We start from the raw sequence: 18,977 nt of genomic DNA, 5'->3' as shown, positions 1-18,977 counted from the left end.
CCCACAGACACCCATAGAGAATGTATTGAAAGCTTTGAAATTTGAAAAAAATAGATTTTACATGACAGGCTATGAGAGACTTCTGGGCGATTTTCAACCTGACTGAAATCGCCCAAAAACGGGCGGGGCCATTTGAAGCACGACTTTAGCCTGATTTGACATTTAGTGGCAGTCAGATCAGATTACAACACTGATAACTACTGTTGCCGTGATATAATTGATTAGAAAAAAAATCCCTTCCTTTTCCCGTTTGGCAGTGCGTCGCCCATATCGCCCTATTGAACAGGCCGTCCCTGGTCAAATCTGTTCACAATACAGCTTCAAATAACTACAAATAATTTCTAAAGGTACAAACTTGCACCCAAAAAATTCAACACATCACATCACATCATGTTGCTTACTGTAAATGGAGAGATGCTTTTGGCAGTTGGGTATTCTCATCCATATTTACTGCACATCAAATACTTATCACAAAACATGAGGCAAAATGTCTCCGTACACCTCCAACCCCAAGCCCTCTCCAGCTCTTCTCAAATCTTCAACCAACCTAGAATGAATTATTCATGTCATTTACATTACATTTTACAGACACTCTTATCCAGAGTGACTTACAGTTAGTGAGTGCATATATTATATATATTTTTCATACTGGCCCCCCGTGGGAATCGAACCCACAACCCTGGCGTTGCAAACGCCATACTCTACCAACTGCGCCAGATCCCTGCCGGCCATTCCCTCCCCTACCCTGGGCCAATTGTGCGCTGCCCCATGGGTCTCCTGGTCGCGGCCAGCTACGACAGAGACTGGATTCGAACCAGGATCTCTAGTGGCACAGCTAGCATTGCGATACAGTGCCTTAGACCACTGCGCCACTCGGGAGACTCAGTTGATGTCAGTTGAGATAAGGAATTATGTAAAAGAAGCAGCACACAAATCTCTATACATAGCTTAGGAATAGTTCAACATAAACCATAGGGAGGGAGGAGGAGATGAGAGGGGGTAAGCTAGTGGACAATGATTATAGCCTACTACTGTGTAATAAAATTAGCTATTCAGCATTGCAGTAAAATGAGCACAGCCCATGTAGTGACATCGGGCCAGTGCTTATTGCTTCTCTCCGGGTGAGAGAGTTTGAAAGGCCTCAGTGAAATGGGGGCAATTCTCATTTGAGCACTTTTTAAAGAACCGATCTGGGCCGTAGCAACTCAGAGAAAATCACTAAGGGGATTTAAAAGTTTACTTCACTAAATTCTAGAGAAAAAGTGAAATTATAAATCCCACAGATAGGTGGAGGGAAATAATCAATTTCCCAGGAAGGTTTGTATTGCCCTGATTTGAGAAAGAACCTGGAAAAATAACAACACTGATTGTGACTGACACAGCAGGTCAGTGGGGTCACGGCATAAAAGTAGTTCAACAACTGTAGCAGTTAGCCTAATCGTAAAGGGCCATTGTTGCAAGGAAGCGACAGTGCTCTATGGGTTTAACCACCATGTCTCTGGGTGAAAATAGATACTTAGGTAACTAAAGACGTGGGAGGTGGAACAACAGACAAAAGAAGTGTGATTGCATTGAATTATAACTGATCAGTAAGTGGGAGGGTGATGCAATCTGTTGGTTATGCATGAGACCTCAAAACCCAAATAAATTATCTATAAACAATAGGGAGCCTTATCACAAACAAATATCAATCATTTGTTTCCATCCAGTCTGTATTTTATGTAGCTTTCTTTGTGTGAAAATGACACATCATACAATAGTTTCAGTAAACTACAGAATACATAAGGTACTTCTATAAGCAGGACATTTTTATGTAGCCTATAGTATATAAGCACTCTGATAGTAATATATAGGAACTGACTGGATATTATTTATTTTAATAACACTCAACACCACAGGTAACTGCCAAAATAATGGAAACCCTTGAGTAAATGAGGGCTACAAAGTATATTGAAAGCAGATGCTTCCACATAGGTGTTGTTCCTGAGTTAATTAAGCAATTAACATCCCATCATGCTTAGGGCCATGTATAAAAATGCTGGGCAGGCCAATTATTTTGGCTACCATGGCTATGCCCCTGTAGGATGATAATGCCCCCATCCACAGGGCACCAGGGGTCACAGAATTGTTTGATGAGCATGAAAACGATGTAAACCATTTGCCATGGCCGTCTCAGTCATCAGATCTTAACCCAATTGAACACTTATGGGAGATTCTGGAGCGGCGCCTGAGACAGCATTTTCCACCACCATCTACAAAACACCAAATGATGGAATTTCTCATGGAAGAATGGCATCCCTCCAACAGAGAATCTATGCCAAGGTGTATTGAAGCTGTTCTGGCTCGTGGTGTCCCAAACGCCCTATTAATACACTTAATGTTGGGGTTTCCTTTATTGTGGCAGGTACCTACCTGTATATGACATACAGTAATCAGGTGAACACTTTGACCAAGGGTGGCATGTTAACTAGAGCATGGCAGGTGCTGAAGTGTCGTAGTGCATACATCAAATCTTAAAGAGGTGTGAGTGCTGCTGAGCCAGAGAATGCTAGCTTCCATCTCCTCCACACCCAGTCAGTGACACACTGACAGAGAAAGTGCTAGTGGTAGGAACTGTGGGTAATTGAATGACAGTACAGCTGGCTGGGGAAGGAGCAGCGTAGAGGCAGCTGGGAAACGTGGTACTGCTCTCTTTGTCTGGAAGAGACTGTCGTTCATGCCTTCATGTGTCCTCTCTTGACAGTCATCAACTGCTACTGCTGGTACTACCAACATTGAAACAGCTGTTACAGTAATAAGTATGACGATGGTAATAATGGTAATAATATTACAACTCATATATTTTTGTAATTGTCATACAGCATGACTACCACTTTCTAGTGAGTGTTCCAGAACCCTGGTGGCAGCCCTGTGTGTAGCATGGCCAGAGGTCACTCAGTCAAACAGCTCAGGCTGACCGCTAGTGAAAGAAAGCAGATGGGTTTGAATGGAGATCTGGCCTGACACACCGGCCCTGATGTTTGGCGGGCACTGAGTGGCTGGGTGGCTGAGCGGCTGGGCTGTGTGGACACTGTGTGGACAGGATTAGAGGTGTGACGATTATGGAAATTTGCGTAACGATTAATTGTCATGCAAATGGACACGGTTATTGTCATGATTGTCATTTTTGTTTAAAAATGTTTTGAGCTTGTAATGCTTCATAATGCATCTTTGAAAATTAGCTACGTCATACCTAATGAATCCAACACAGCTTTGGTGACACCCCTGTCTCAGAAACGAATGGTCTTGACCACTTGGAACTGTGATTCTCCTACCGACTGTGCCGTTCTGCTCATAAAATTAATACCAACTTTACGCACTTCATGTAAAAATGAAAAACTGCTATTGGGTAAACTATACCTACTTGAATATATAAAGTTGAATACTCCCTTTTCTAAAGTGAATGCATTAAGACGATTATTAAGATATAGTTCACGGTTATTGTCCATAATTGTCGGTTACACAATTATACAATAATTGTGCCAGCCCTAGACAGGGTCAGGCCTGGCACGTCAGAGCCAGAGCTGGGATTCATCAATTAGGCTCCTGTTATAATTATAGGGCCAAGGGCAGTGGTGCCAGTCAGATCCCTCTGTTATGACATGTGTGCTGTGGCAGAGGCCACACTGAACACTGCTGACAGACAGACAGCTTCAATCTGATCCAGCGTGCACGGAGAGGGAGAGGGAGAGGGAGAGGGAGAGGGAGAGGGAGAGGGAGAGGGAGAGGGAGAGGGAGAGGGAGAAATATTGTAGTAAATATGCTGTGATAAACCCATGCTCCTTAGACATTTCAGCCCAGCATGCTTTAGACTATTTATTTTGTCTGACAAACTAAGCCATCCTCAGTTTGTCATCCATAATTCAGATGTGCTTTCTCTTTACGTTATGTTTGTTTCCGTAAATGATGGCAGTCTGGAAGATTGACCTGAGAGAAAAGCTGAATTAGAGTCGTGAGAGCCACAACACAGGGCACAGCACACATCACTGAGGTATATTTGGCCTAAAAGTGCCTTTCCATGGGCTTTGCGTCATCATTGTTAGATTTTCTCCCAAAAGGGTTTGCTTTGAGTTTCCCAAACTACCTTAAGGGGTAAAACAGGTCAGTCCACAGGACCAGAACTATGATCCCAAAAGGGCCACAATGTTCTCTCATCATGTCAGCATCCAGAAATACATCAGGCTTGATGTGGACCATATAAGGGCTGGTGGGTTAGTCTCCCGCATTTTTGTAGGACTCATCATCAACTGTAGTAAAGATGAACTGCCTTCCTGAATAGTAAATAAACACCCCACCTGCTGGTATAATGGATGCACAGTAACTCAGGACCATCAGTGTGATCATGGTGAATTAACGCTACAGAAACCAGCCTCAATATGTCTTCATCTACTGGTCTGATAGATAGATAGATAGATAGATAGATAGATACGCTAGACATGGAGGGAGCTGTGTTTCTGGGTAATTAGAGTTTTGAAGTTGAGTCTGAGGCTGATGTGTGTCCTGTAGTGTGAGGTTAATGCTCACAGGAGCGGAAGTCCTCCCTCCACTGTCTGTCTGGCTGGCTCCTCTCTATACACCCTCAGAAAGAAATGTGCTATCTAGAACCTAAAAGGGTTATTCGGCTGTCTCCATAGGATAACCCTTCGAAGAACCCTTTTTGGTTCCAGGTAGAACTTTTTTGGTTCCAGGTAGAACCATTTCCACCGAGGGTTCTACCTGGAACCCAAAATTGGGACAGCTGAAGAACCCTTTTGGAACCCTTTTTTCTAAGAGTGTAGTCCTGCTGCTTGGCCTGCCCCGTCCATCCCTTTAATGCTCAGCCTGTTCCTCATAAGCACCGAGTCAAATGTCACTTGCCTACAGATTTCTATCAATGCCACACTGTCTTAAAACAACCCTCTCTCCCAAGGGAAACACTAGCACTTCCAGATATTGAACAATAGCAGCTTAGGTATCTCTCCTACATAGGTTCAAATTACAGCAGCAATGTCTTGGTTGTGTGGTTCCTTCAAATTACCATAATCATATTAATTGATAACCTGCACTAATTCAACATCACCTTGATGTTACAGAATCGTTGACTACAATCCTGATTCACTATATACAAAAGTATGTGGACACCCCTTCAAATTAGTGGATTTGACTATTTCAGCCACACCCATTGCTGAAAGATGTATAAAATCGAGCACACAGCCATGCAATCGCCATAGACATACATTGGCAGCAGAATGGACTTACTGAAGAGCTCAGTGACTTTCAACGTGGCACCGTCATAGGATGCCACCTTTCCAACAAGTCAGCTCTGCTGTAAGTGTAAGTGCTGTTATTGTGAAGTGGAAATGTCTAAGAGCAACAATGGCTCAGCCGCAAAGTGGTAGGCCACACAAGCTCACAGAACGGGACCGCTGAGTGCTGAAGCACATAGCGCGTAAAAATCGTCTGTCCTCGGTTGCAACACTCACTACCGAGTTCCAAACTGCCTCTGCAAGCAGGGTCAGCACGAGAACTGTTCGTCGGGAGCTTCATGAAATGGGTTTCCATGGCCAAGCAGCCACACACAAGCCTAAGATCACCATGTGCAATGCCAAGCGTCAGCTGGAGTGGTGTAAAGCTCGCCACCATTGGACTCTGGAGCAGTGGAAACGCATTCTCTGGAGTGATGAATCACGCTTCACTATCTGGCAGTCCGACGGACGAATCTGGGTTTGGCGGATGCCAGGAGAACACTACCTGCCCGAATGCATAGTGCCAACTGTAAAGTTTGGTGGAGGAGGGATCATGGTCTGGGGCTGTTTTTCATGGTTCGGGCTAGGCCCCTTAGTTCCAGTGAAGGGAAATCTTAACACTACAGCATACAATTACATTCTAGATGATTCTGTGCTTCCAAGTTGAGGGTACGTGACCCTATGAATTACACACAGCCAGTCACAATCACACTGCAACATGGGGGTCCAGGGATGAGAGGAGATGAGGTGAGGAGGAAATTAACATGTTATGGTAATCACGTACAATGAGGAGTGTGGAGATTGCAGCAGCGGTTTCATCATTTGGGGGTAAATGTTTTTGTCAACGTTTGCCACACCTCTGCGTGTTCATTTGCATGCTACTGATGCTACTGAGGGAGACGTGCTAGAACGATCTACTGTACGTGGTAGAAATAAAGAGGGCTGCTGCACACAAATACACACACACACACACACACACACTCACACACACACACACACACACACACACACACACATGCACAAACACAAACACTGCTACAAACACATAAACACACATACACACAAACACTGCTACACACACACACAAACACTGCTAGTCACTCACACACTCTATCTCTCTCTTTCTCTCGCTCTCCTTCTCTCTCTCCCTTTTCCTCTCTCCCTTTATTTCTAAGTCAAACGCAAAATCTAAAAATGTGCTGACTGAGAAAGGGATGACACAGTAAGAATAGCTGCTCTGAATATCTAAATTAAAAGTAGTCTTGTGTATTGTCTGAATAATTCATGAAGAGGGTAAACTGTAGCTACGCTACTGGAACACAGGCGCAGCTCTCTGAATTGTGTTCGACAGACAGCTTAATTTGACTTGCTAAGGTGTTCACTGATAATTACTGAATTACAGGCCACTCATGAACACATCTTAGATGTACACTTGGATAAAACGTGGTGTTGTGAGACATGATAGGCTAATGTAAGCTTTGCCAAAACTATCACATAATTAGACACGAGATTAACGCTTCTGTGTTCTAAAACAAATAGAAAATGCCAGAAACGAAAGACCAAGGCCTCAAAATGCAAACAAACGATGACAGGTTACATGATTTTAGACAGCTTATCCACAAATGGCATAAGTCATATTCTGTCAATAAACTCCTGGTCACTGAAATCATTTTGTATGTTCTAATACGTTCTGGAGAACATTCTCAAAGATTGTAAATGTTACATGTTACAGTCGCACTGTCAGAAATGACAAACGTAAATCTATCAAGAGCCTACTGACATTCGGTACATTTGCATAAGTAGTGAGCGACAGGTCGATGGCAGCCCTCAGAAGAGAGACAGATAAAGAGAGAGGGGGAGAGAGAGATAAACTCATGACACAATGAGGCATGAACATCACCTTTCAGAGGTAAATGTGCAAGACTAAAGAGTGATTTGTGCCTCTGTTTGAATGTGGGGGCCATCGTTTTATCAGTCCTACTGCTGAGCCTTTGAATCTCATCCACTTCATGAGAGGCACGTCTTCGCCTAGATAATGAATTATGGATCCCAGCCTGCCTCTGTGATATTCAATATTAGATGAACTGCACATCCCTATTTGGTGACAGCGCCTCTGCTGCCATGAGAGACAATCTTCTTCCTCGTCTCAACAGCAGCCCTGAACCCAGCGATACAGTGGAAAACCTCATTACCATCCATATTCATGATGCGTTTAGAGCATGTGGGGTTGTGCATGTTTGTACTTAATGTGCTGCTTACCATGCATTAATGAGTCAGCCACTGTGCAGTGTGTGTGTCCGCATACTGCCCATGTGTCTTGTGTGTGTGTGTGTGCTAGCTTGCACATTAATATAATTAATTGTTGCTTTGGCTGCCTCTTTGGAGCTGGACGGTTCATTCTGCTTGGTATTTAGAAACAGGGAGAGAAGGATAGAAGTCACTTCACTGCATTATGCCCCATGCTGTCGTTCCTTCTGCCTGAATACACTTGAGTGGCGAGACTGATCTTTCCCTTGGTCTACCCGTGTTGAAAAAGACTGAGACAGTATACACACACACACAAATACAGGCTACACACAAAGAAGCGTAGTATGCTTAAACAGCATGGACCAACAGACCATCTCAAAGTTCAGTGGTGCATTACATTAGACAAGTACAGGCAAATGTATAGTGACGCTCGAATCTATGTAAACCAACGTCAGTCTGGGAAAAATCTCTACTGCATATTCATCTCAACTCATATGATCATATTAATTTTGTAGTTGGAAATACCAATGGTACCTTCCATAAGCAGCTTTATTGTCTTGCTGAACTGTAAAATGTTACTCTGAAAATAAAATAATTGCACAGTCTTCAACATGCGACCCCAAAAAATATTCATATGAGAGGGATTAAAGCTACACAAAATAAGCTGCATTATTTGCTTAGTAAGACAGGAACTTTTAAAACTCCAGTTGTATACATCAGAGAAACTAGAGAGAAATAGGCTCTGGCTGTGAGGAGGATGTGCAGTCATCTAGAAGTGGATTATTGCACTGCTTTGAACTGCATAATAATTCAAGACTGAAGACATCCTGTTGTTAATCATGATTATGTGCATCCAGTTGTTTGCTTATTAAGTTAATAGCATAAGAATAACATAATAAAGACAAAGGTTCCCTCCAGTTGTTTCAGGAAGTATGTCATGGCAAAGTTTGTCCAGGCGTGATGTCCCAGGACTGAATGACAAGTGTTGGTTGATAGTGTTGTTCTGATATTACAGTCTCCGTCGGAAATTCATTGCTAGTGGATTTTAAAGAAAAACTGCGTGGAAAGAAACTGAGGGCCTGAAAGAGAACATGTTCTGAACGCTGCATGTGCTTCATGCTCTTGACAAAACAATGTTTACTGCTCTGTAAAACAAAATACACTCACCTGCCTATTACTGTGATTGATACAGTCTTAACTTCTGCGTGGGAAGAATGCTATGTTTGACTTATTCCAGAAACTCAGTTTACCTTTTTTGATCAAGTGGAGGTGGAGCTGTGTTTTCACATTTTCAGCAATGATGTTATTAGCAAGTCCTCTCCTTTCCCCCCTTTTCTCTGTCTATCACAGTTCCAAACAGAACTGGTGAGTCATCTACTAAATCTCACTGAATGTGACTGACTTATTTACTATTACATCACTTCCTCTCGATCCTCTCCTGTTCCTGACTCTGTTGTTAAAATAGATCAGGAAGGGCAAAGAGAGAGAGGAAGTGAACTGTGGCCCATTATGCTACAGGATAGTCATATGTCCTACAGTCAGGACACATTCTAAACCCCTGAACAGTGAAAACACATGAATCATACACTCACTGTTAGATACTGTAAGTTAAAAAAGTAACTGGAAGCCTGAGCCAGTTAGAGTGAAACTTCATTGTCAGGAGGAAGTAGGCCTACAAAATGACCATGTTCCACTTCAAAATATTTCCATATCAATATTGAATGATATTTGTGGAAGGTAGTGGGGCAGTGGGGCGGGCTGAGACTCCCAGAAGGGCCTCTTAAAAAGCTTCAGTGGTACTGAAGACTGCAGACTGCATCTGTCAAGCACAGTTTAAAGGAGTGTTCTGGTTAACACACTTTGGAAGAGAATATGAGGCCAGACCGAATGCTGTCAGAGAAAGCTTTGAACTGCTACTTGGATTTAGGAGTTCAGGAATCAGGGTATGTACTGCTCAATGCCAAATGAAACTTTTCAACAAGCAGCTGTAACTACAGTGCCTTCAGAAAGTATTCATACCCCTTGACTTATTCCAAATGTTGTTGTGTTACAGCCTGAATTCAAAATGGATGAAATATATATTTTTTCTCACCCATCTACACACAATACCCCATAATGACAAAGTTAAAACATGTTTTTAGACATTTTTGCAAATTTATTGAAAATGAAATACATACATATATAATTTACATAAGTATTCACACCCCTGAGTCAATACTTTGTAGAAACACCTTTGGCAGCGATTATAGCTGTGAGTCTTTCTGGGTAAGTAAGCAAATTATGCAGCTTATTTTGTGTAGCTTTAATCCCCCTCATATGAATATGTTTTTGTCGCATGTTGAAAGCTGTACAATGATCATATTTTCAGAGTAACATTTTACAGTTCAGCAAGACAATTAAGCTCTGTCAAATTGGTTGTTGATCATTGCTAGATAGCCATTTTCAGGTCTTGCCATACATTTTCAAGTAGATTTAAGTCAAAACTGTAACTCGGACACTCAGGCACATTCACTGTCTTCTTGGTAAGCAACCCCAGTGTAGATTTGGCCTTGTGTTTTAAGTTATTGTCCCGCTGAAAGGTGAATTAATCTCCCAGTGTCTGGTGGACAGCAGACTGAACAAGGTTTTCCTCTAAGATTTTACCTGTGCTTCCATTTATTTTTTATCCTGAAAAACTCCCCAGTCCATAATGATTGCAAGCACACCCATAACATGATGCAGCCACCACTATGCTTGAAAATATGGAGAGTGGTACTCAGTAATGTGTTGTATTGGATTTGCCCCAAACATAACACTTTGTATTCAGGACAAAAAGTGAATTGCTGTGCCACATTCTTTGCAGTATTTCTTTAGTGCCTTGTTGCAAACAGGGTGCATGTTTTGGAATATTTGTACTTTGTACAGGCTTCCTTCTTTTCACTCTGTCAATTAGGTTATTATTGTGGAGTAACCACAATGTTGTTGATCCATCCTCAGCTTTCTCCTATCACAGCCATTAAACTCTGTAACTGTTTTAAAGTGACCATTGGCCTCATGGTGAAATCCCTGAGCGGCTTCCTTCCTCTCCGGCAACTTCGTTAGGAAGGACGACTGTATCTTTGTAGTGACTGGGTTTATTGATATTCCATCCAAAGTGTAATTAATAACACCATGCTCAAAGGGATATTGAATATCTGCTTTATTTTTTACCCATCTACCAATAGGTGCCCTTCTTTGCGAGGCATTGGAAAACCTCCCTGGTCTTTGTGGTTGAATCTGTGTTTGAAATTCACTGCTCGACCGAGGGACCTTACTGATAATTGTATTTGTGGGGTACAGAGATGAGGTAGTCATTCAAAAATCATGTTGAACACTAGTATTTCACACAGAGTGAGTCCATGCAACTTATTATGTGACTTGTTAAGCACATTTTTACTCCTTAACTTATTTAGGCTTGCCATAACAAAGGGTTTGAATACTTTTTGACTCAAGACATTTCAGCATTTCATCTTTAATCAAGTTACTAAAATTTCAAAAAAGATTATTCCACTTTGACATTATGGGCTATTTAATCAATTTCTAAATTCAGGCTGTAACACAACAACATGTGGAAAAAGTCAAGGGACGTGAATATTAGGCATATTAGTTTTAAACGTGATAGGAGGTCCAGATAAAGCACATGCAGTATGTTCACCTTCTGAACATTTTTCATGAGGCTGAAGAGACCATCATTGAGACTTTTACAGTATATCCAAGGATTTCATATCACTATGTGATACTGCATAGGATCACAGTATAGATCCGATCCACCAAGTGACAAAGCGTTGTCCTTGCATGGTCAGGCATACAGTTCTTTGCGCAATGATGCGGCAGCAAGGCCTGCTCGTTATCTTGTGTCATGTGGCAGCAGCATCTCTGAATCATTTGACCCTCGGAGCTGAACCAAGATGAGGGAGAAACACACAGCCAGGCACCACTAAACGCAGGACGACAGGGAGAGGAAGGGAGAGACGAAAATGTCTTTGTCCCTTGTGGATTACGCAAGACATTTCACTGGTGTCAATCAGACAGTAATAGGCATTGGGGTGGAAACCTTCCCAATATAATAACCTTAGAAATTGATTTGAATTCTCTCTGTGTGTGTGTGTGTGTGTGTGTGTGTGTGTGTGTGTGTGTTAGTGCGTGTGTGTGTGCAATTCAGTCAGTCTACATTTGAATTCAACTGCGTTACTAACTCAGTCAGCATGGCAGAAGCACTGTCATGTCTTCTCTCTTTTGGCTGACAGCTCTAGTGAAATGTTCTCAAATTGTACGTTTTTCCAAAAGTATGACTCAGCCACAGTCTTGATGCATCAAGATAGGGAGAAAATCTCAGCATGTACTCTTGGCTTGGACTACAGAAGCAACTACGCAGCATGAATCCACACACAATTTGGCTACAACTCCTGAAGCTAATGCTGGGTGATCAAACTAAATGATACAAATCAATGCTACATTGTTTTATTCATGCAACAGTTCAATAACTTTATGTATTTTCCTCTCCTTGATGTAGTAGTTGGCCTGCGGCAGGCCTGCGGCAGGGCTGAGGCAGGGCTGTCAGAGTCTGTGGTGTGGCATAATCTGAGAGTCTCTGTATGTCAGACTCAGCAGCCAGAGAAACAGGAGAACATGACAGCAGACTCCAGATAGCTTAGGAACATCAAGGCTCTTCACACATCTAATGCAGCTTGGACACTAATGTATGGTATGAACTTAGAATAAAACATGTTAGAGCAGACAGCAGAGTTAGGAAATACTGCTGCTAAATGTCTGACATGAATTATAGAGAGTCTATAGACACTCCATTACGATAAGCTAAAATAATATACTACACAATGAATCAGAAAATACCATTACTACAAAGAATATAAACTAGAGTTACATTAAACATCTTGGGTGTTCAGAGTTTAGAAATACAGCCATCCCTAAAATGACATTTTAATGATGCAGTGCAAGACTATCAAGATCCTTTCACACAGGTCTACAATACATTTTTATTCTCCATAATTTTCGTACATCCAGAAATGGAAGAAATTCGATTACAAATGGACACTTTGTTCCAGGCCTATATTACCCTGCGGGCAAAACTGGTTGAAATACGTCATCACAACCATCACATCATTGATTTGCCTGGAGGTATCCTGTCTTTTAGAAGAACACTATAATGCAGCATTCTTCCCTTATTAAAACCTCTAATCAATCAATCAATAAATAAATTAATAAATTAATCAATTCATCAATCAATTAATCAACAGTATAATTAGGAGAGTAAAAGAAGCAAGTCCTGACCCCTGCAAGCCCTCCAGGCCTTAGGATGCAGAATTTAGTTAGTGGAATTCCTAATGCAGTAACTTTCCTGTGCCGCAAAGAAAACAGAGATAAATCTAGTGAGTTTATTGGTGATTGAACTGAACAGGATCCCAATGCTCCCAAGGAACTGAGCACAATTGATTGCCTCCCGTGTTGTCAAGGAAACCAAGAAGCCCTCTGAGGTAAGGAGGGTGTTTAAACCTCATGCCAACCTCAGTCGGCGTGTGTTAGTGTGTGCGTGCGTGAGAGAGAATTAAAGAAAGGTTAACCACAATAACAACCATTCTATTTTCTATTTTAACTGCATGAAACATGAAAGCTTTTTTTGTCTATCATCTGGGTGGGCTCTATAGTGCCACACTACAGCAGGATTTCCAGTGCTGTGGAGTCAATATCATATATCAATAATATGGAGGCAATATAATTGATTTAAATCAGTTTAACGAAGCTTGTCCAGGACATAATGGATGTCATGGTTTGAAAGATGACTCTATCAGGCAATATGGCTTTGCTTTTACACTAGTTCAGCTCGATACCAATCTCTATTATTTTTTGCCACTAGTTAGTATCTGTAATTGTAATGAAGACAGATGCATCACTGAGTCTGAACAAAATGTCTTCCACAAGGGTTTCTAAGAAATACCACTCAGGGGACTCGAGATCCAAATCTCTTGGAATCTGATTGGATTCAAGACTTGGATCTTCCCTATTGATTTAAAGTTAGATCAAGCCCTAAGTAATCCTAGAGCCCAAGGCGAAACTCCTACATGGTTGGACCTCAGAGCCAGTGTAAGGATAGCACCCCATGTCCTTTACAACCCCAGGCAGTCAACATCATCAGACCAATAGACAGAGCGGGATAGGGGAGAATGTATCACTTGTATGTGCAATCCTCTTAAACTGCTACATTTTTTACTGCTGTTTTCTGAAACATTGGTCAATATTGTTGGCAATAAAAAGGGGGTATGTCATTCGACCGTAGAACACATTACACAATAAATCTTATTCATGGTTTTCAAAGAGGTTTGATAAATAAACTGATATGGGTGCACAACTCAATTCCCTTACTTTATTGTATGTAGGAGGAAATGTTGCTTTTGTGTATTAAAGAACAGTATGCCCTGGGCTGAGTCCTAAATGGCACCCTATTCCCTACACTACTTTTGACCAGGGCCCACTATATACGGAATAGGGTGCCATTTGGGACACAGCCCAGGAGTATGAGCTGCCGCTGTGCTCTCCTCATTACTCTGGTCAGGCTGCTGCCTGCCAGCACTCCATCACACACAGCCATCAAACCAATGTCATCTCAACCTGCACCATGACACACATCTCAACAAGGACACACATCACATCCCACACCTCCTGGCTGACACAGCTTGTCACATGGCATCTCAACCTGAGAGAGAGAGCTATAGAGGAACATCTATCATTACAATGACACACCCATTAATCTATAGGAAAAATTGTAATCCTTTAAATTGACGCATACTGGTACTCTCTCTCTCTCTCTCTCTCCCAGACAATGGTCCTCTCTCTCTCTCCCAGACAATATTGTAAATAACACGACAGTGTATTTATACATGTACTGTATCTCAGCCCTCTCCAGGAAGTTGATGCTCAGCCTATCTCAGGGTGTTCTTTACATGCCCAGTTCCAATGTTACACAGAGAGACAGGAAGGGAACAGACTAGACACAGTAGACCCTGGAGGAGTTGTGATAGTACCCCAGATGTGAACAATTAAACCCTGCAACAACAAAATGGTACAATTAGTATAATGATCAGTTCTCTTTGCTTGAATTTGCATCTTTTGTAAATTGAGCCTAATCAGCCTACATTTAAAAAAAGTTGGCTGCAATAAGTAATGGTAATTTAAGTCAGACAATTGAATGACATCTGCAGCAAATTCAATAACCAACACAGGGGACAAGCTGCTAACATAATCTCCATTGATACATGTCAATGAGAGTGAATAAAGCTGAAAATGAAGCATTTTTTATTTATAACTGAAGCGCTTTCATACAATGAACCCATAGTTTAAGAGCATTACTCCAACATGTGTTGAATAACTAAAGAGGGCTTTTGATGGTTGGTTGATTAGCTCTCATTATTGCCTGAATGGCTCAAATTTAATTTGACAGCTGTCTCATCAGTAAACGTGGAAGGTATAAGGTCTTGGCTATACAGCAGGGATCATCAACTAGATTCAGCCGCGGGACGATTTGTTCTTGAGCGGATGGTCAGGGGGCCGGAATATAATTACAAATATTTTGTAGACTGCAAATTGACCTCAAGAAGCTCAAACAATAGTGCTGAGCGGTTAACATTATTTTTTTTTAAACAACTAATTGTCCGACGTCAGTTCAATTATTTGAATACTTTTTCTTCTTTTTTTTGTGCAGTTTCTGTAGAGATAAATCAGATCAAGCCTGTGCAATGTAGTAGGGAGTTGTAGTTTCCAACAGGCTAATATTCTACATAGTTTAGTGCAAAAAAATGTGGTAATGAACTACAATGACCATAATCAATTGCACGTCCGCTTAAACTTGTCCATCTTTGCGGAGCAATACATGGAGACTGACTGAAGAGAGAACGTGCGATTGAGAGGGATAGAAAGCACTTGCTTGGTGAGCCTGAAAATACATGATCTTGATAGTTGGTATTCAGCAGGCATAAAAGTATGCCTTATTTACTTTGAAGAACTACTAAAATAGTGATTTTTTCAGACAGCATAGGGCAGCAGCTCTTAAGAGATGAGTCATCAACTAAAACAAATATTTTATTAAAGTAAAGTTCTGTAAATAAATGATGGTTAATAAGTGATAAGCAGTAATGGGCAGTCACTACCATCATGGGACTTTTAATAAATGTTTTACTCTGTGTTGTTACAGCATTCAACCCACATAATGCATAGTGCATTTCATGTAAAAATAAATAAAACCTTTTTCAAACCGATATCAAACCGACCTCAAAAAGCACTAATCGCTCAGCACTACCAAACAGATATAATATTTGACAAAAATATTTCAAACCTTGCTTACATTTGTATATGATCACGTCTCTATTATGCGTGAGAATATTTGAAAACAGATTTCCCAAATTAAAATCACTTTGAGCTGATTTCCTGGTGTTTTTACAGTCTTTTCTGTCCAACAATGAAAATTCCCACACAAAAAAATATCTCAATATATATATATATATATATATATATATATATATATATATATATATATATTGCTCAGAAAACTTGGGGGCCAAATAAAACCAGTTGGGGTACCCTGTACAGTACAGTATTATGCAGAGACCAGAATAACGCCAACGCTTTACTTTACATGACACCTGGCGTTAATAAACTGCCTGTTTCATGTACTTAACAGTTAACAGCAAAGGTTTCTTGTCTAGCAAGGTGACTCAGTTTCTACTGTGGTCAAAGAGTATCATTAAGTATCACTTTCTCCTCCGTGACTGTCCTCCAGTGTCGATGACATTGGCATTGACCAGCTAGATGTCCTTGTCATCTGTGATCCCTCCACCTCTCTGATGTCCTGTGGGAATATAATTACCATATGTTATGGGAACAGAGAAAGCTCACTATTAGCATACTAAACATTAAGCACATAAATAATGTAGAGATTACACTTCATCTTTCAAGGCTACATCAGTCATAGGGAGAGATCAGCACTTTTTGGTGCCAGTGTGCCCTTGCCCTGTGAAGGCTTTGATCATGGAACAGGGTATGTAAATTCTGACCACATGTTGAGTGCCGTGCTCGATCAGTGGAACAAAGCGGCCAGGCACAATCAATAGCGGTGTCCAAGTCCCATGGATCAAACCCCAGGAAAAGAGTTAGAGTACAGTACAGTTCATTGATCTCCTCTCACCTTTTGTCACCTCCCTTTTTTGAGGCTTGAAACTTTGTACAACAATGTGATATAATAACTGAGTAGCAGAAGGACAAGAGGACTCTCAAGGCGGAGAGAGAGGTTCAAATCAGTACAGAACAAGAGCAGCATAAACTTGGCCTGAAATAACTTAGCGAGTGGCCTAGCGAGAGAGACTGTACAGGCCTGATTCTCTATCCTCCATCATTTTACACATACATTTTTGTCCTTTAGCAGACTTACAGAGCGACTTACAGGAGCAATTAGGGTTAATTGCTTTTCTCAAGGGCACATCGACAGATTTGTCACCTAGTAGGGTCGGAGATTCGAACCAGCAACTTTTTGGTTAATGGCCCAACGCTCTTAACCGCTAGGCTACCGCTAGGCTACCGCTAGGCTACCGCTAGGCTACCTGCCACCCATCATCATCATGATGACTCCCACAGAGCCTTCCTCTGTGGTCTGGCATACTATGCAGTCTGCCCTCCTCCTCCTCCTCCTCCTCCTCCTCCTCCTGCTCCTGCTCCATCCCTTTCCAATCCACTGTGTCCTCCTCCTTCATCCTATTCCCCTCCACTGTGGAGCTCCAGCTGGTAACAGATGAGCCTGTCCTGACCTGTCTGCCTCCCAGGACCTGAGCACCTGACCCTGGCCCCATCGCTGCCAAGCCTGGCCCCTGGAGAGGAGACTCTGTCCACACCAACTAACTGAACCATACATTCTCATCTCTCCCTGGGTAACATACATCAGCAGTGAGGGGAACAAGGAAGGATTCAGCAGAAATAAGGACATGTTGGTCTTAACTTTGATCAAAGTTAAATGTGATCAAAGGATGAATGTAGACAGGAAGAGAGGGGGGAGTGAGAGAGAGAGAACGCAGACTGTGGTAATGATAATAGAGGGCATTAGAGAAAGAGAGGGTGAGAGAGAACACAGACTGTGGTAATGGTAATTGAGGGTATTAGAGAAAGAGAGGGTGAGAGAGAGAACACAGACTATGGTAATGGTAATAGAGGGCATTAGAGAAAGAGAGGGTGAGAGAGAGAGAGAACACAGACTATGGTAATGGTAATAGAGGGCATTAGAGAAAGAGAGGGTGAGAGAGAGAGAGAACACAGACTATGGTAATGGTAATAGAGGGCATTAGAGAAAGAGAGGGTGAGAGAGAGAACACAGACTATGGTAATGGTAATAGAGGGCATTAGAGAAAGAGAGGGTGAGAGAGAGAGAGAACACAGACTATGGTAATGGTAATAGAGGGCATTAGAGAAAGAGAGGGTGAGAGAGAGAGAGAGAGAGAGAGAGAGAGAGAGAGAGAGAGAGAGAGAGAGAGAGAGAGAGAGAGAGAGAGAGAGAGAGAGAGAGAGTGAGAGAGAGAGAGAGAGAACACAGACTATGTTAATGGTAATAGAGGGCATTAGAGGAAAGTGAGGGTGAGAGAGAGAACACAGACTATGGTAATGGTATAGAGGGCAGTTAGAGAAAGAGAGGATGAGAGAGAGAGAAGAGAGAGTGAGGAGAGAGAGAAGATGAGAGAGAGAGAGAGAGAGAGAGTGAGAGAGAGGAGTAGAGATGAGAACACAGGACTATGGTAATGGTAATAGAGGGCATTAGAGAAAGAGAGGGGTGAGAGAGAGAACACAGACTATGGTAATGGTAATAGAGGGCATTAGAGAAAGAGAGGATGAGAGAGAGAGAGAGAGAGAGAGAAGAGAGAGGAGAGAGAGAGAGAGAGAGAGAGAGAGGTGAGTGAAGAGAGAGAGAGAGAGAGACACAGACTATGGTAATGGTAATAGAGGGCATTAGAGAAAGAGAGGGTGATGAGAGAGAACACAAGACTATGGTAATGGTAATAGAGGGCATTAGAGAAAGAGAGAGAGGAGAGAGAGAGAGAGAGGAAGAGAGAGAGAGAGAGAGAGAGAGAGAGAGAGAGAGAGAGAGATGAGAGAGAGAGAAGAGAACACAGACTATGGTATTGGTAATAGAGGGCATTAGAGAAAGAGAGGGTGAGAAGAGAGAGAGAACCGCAGACTGTGGTAATGATAATAGAGGGCATTAGAGAAAGAGAGGGTGAGAGAGAACACAGACTGTTGGTAATGGTAATTGAGGGTATTAGAGAAAGAGAGGGTGAGAGAGAGAACACAGGACTATGGTAATTGGTAATTGAGGGTATTAGAGAAAGAGAGAGAGAGAGAGGAGAACACAGACTATGTTAATGGTAATAGAGGGCATTAGAGAAAGAGAGGGTGAGAGAG

Source organism: Coregonus lavaretus, assembly GCF_964263955.1.
Source record: "Coregonus lavaretus genome assembly, chromosome: 20".
In the NCBI taxonomy this organism is placed as follows: Eukaryota; Metazoa; Chordata; class Actinopteri; order Salmoniformes; family Salmonidae; genus Coregonus; species Coregonus lavaretus.
Note: the sequence above shows the minus strand (reverse complement) of the source record.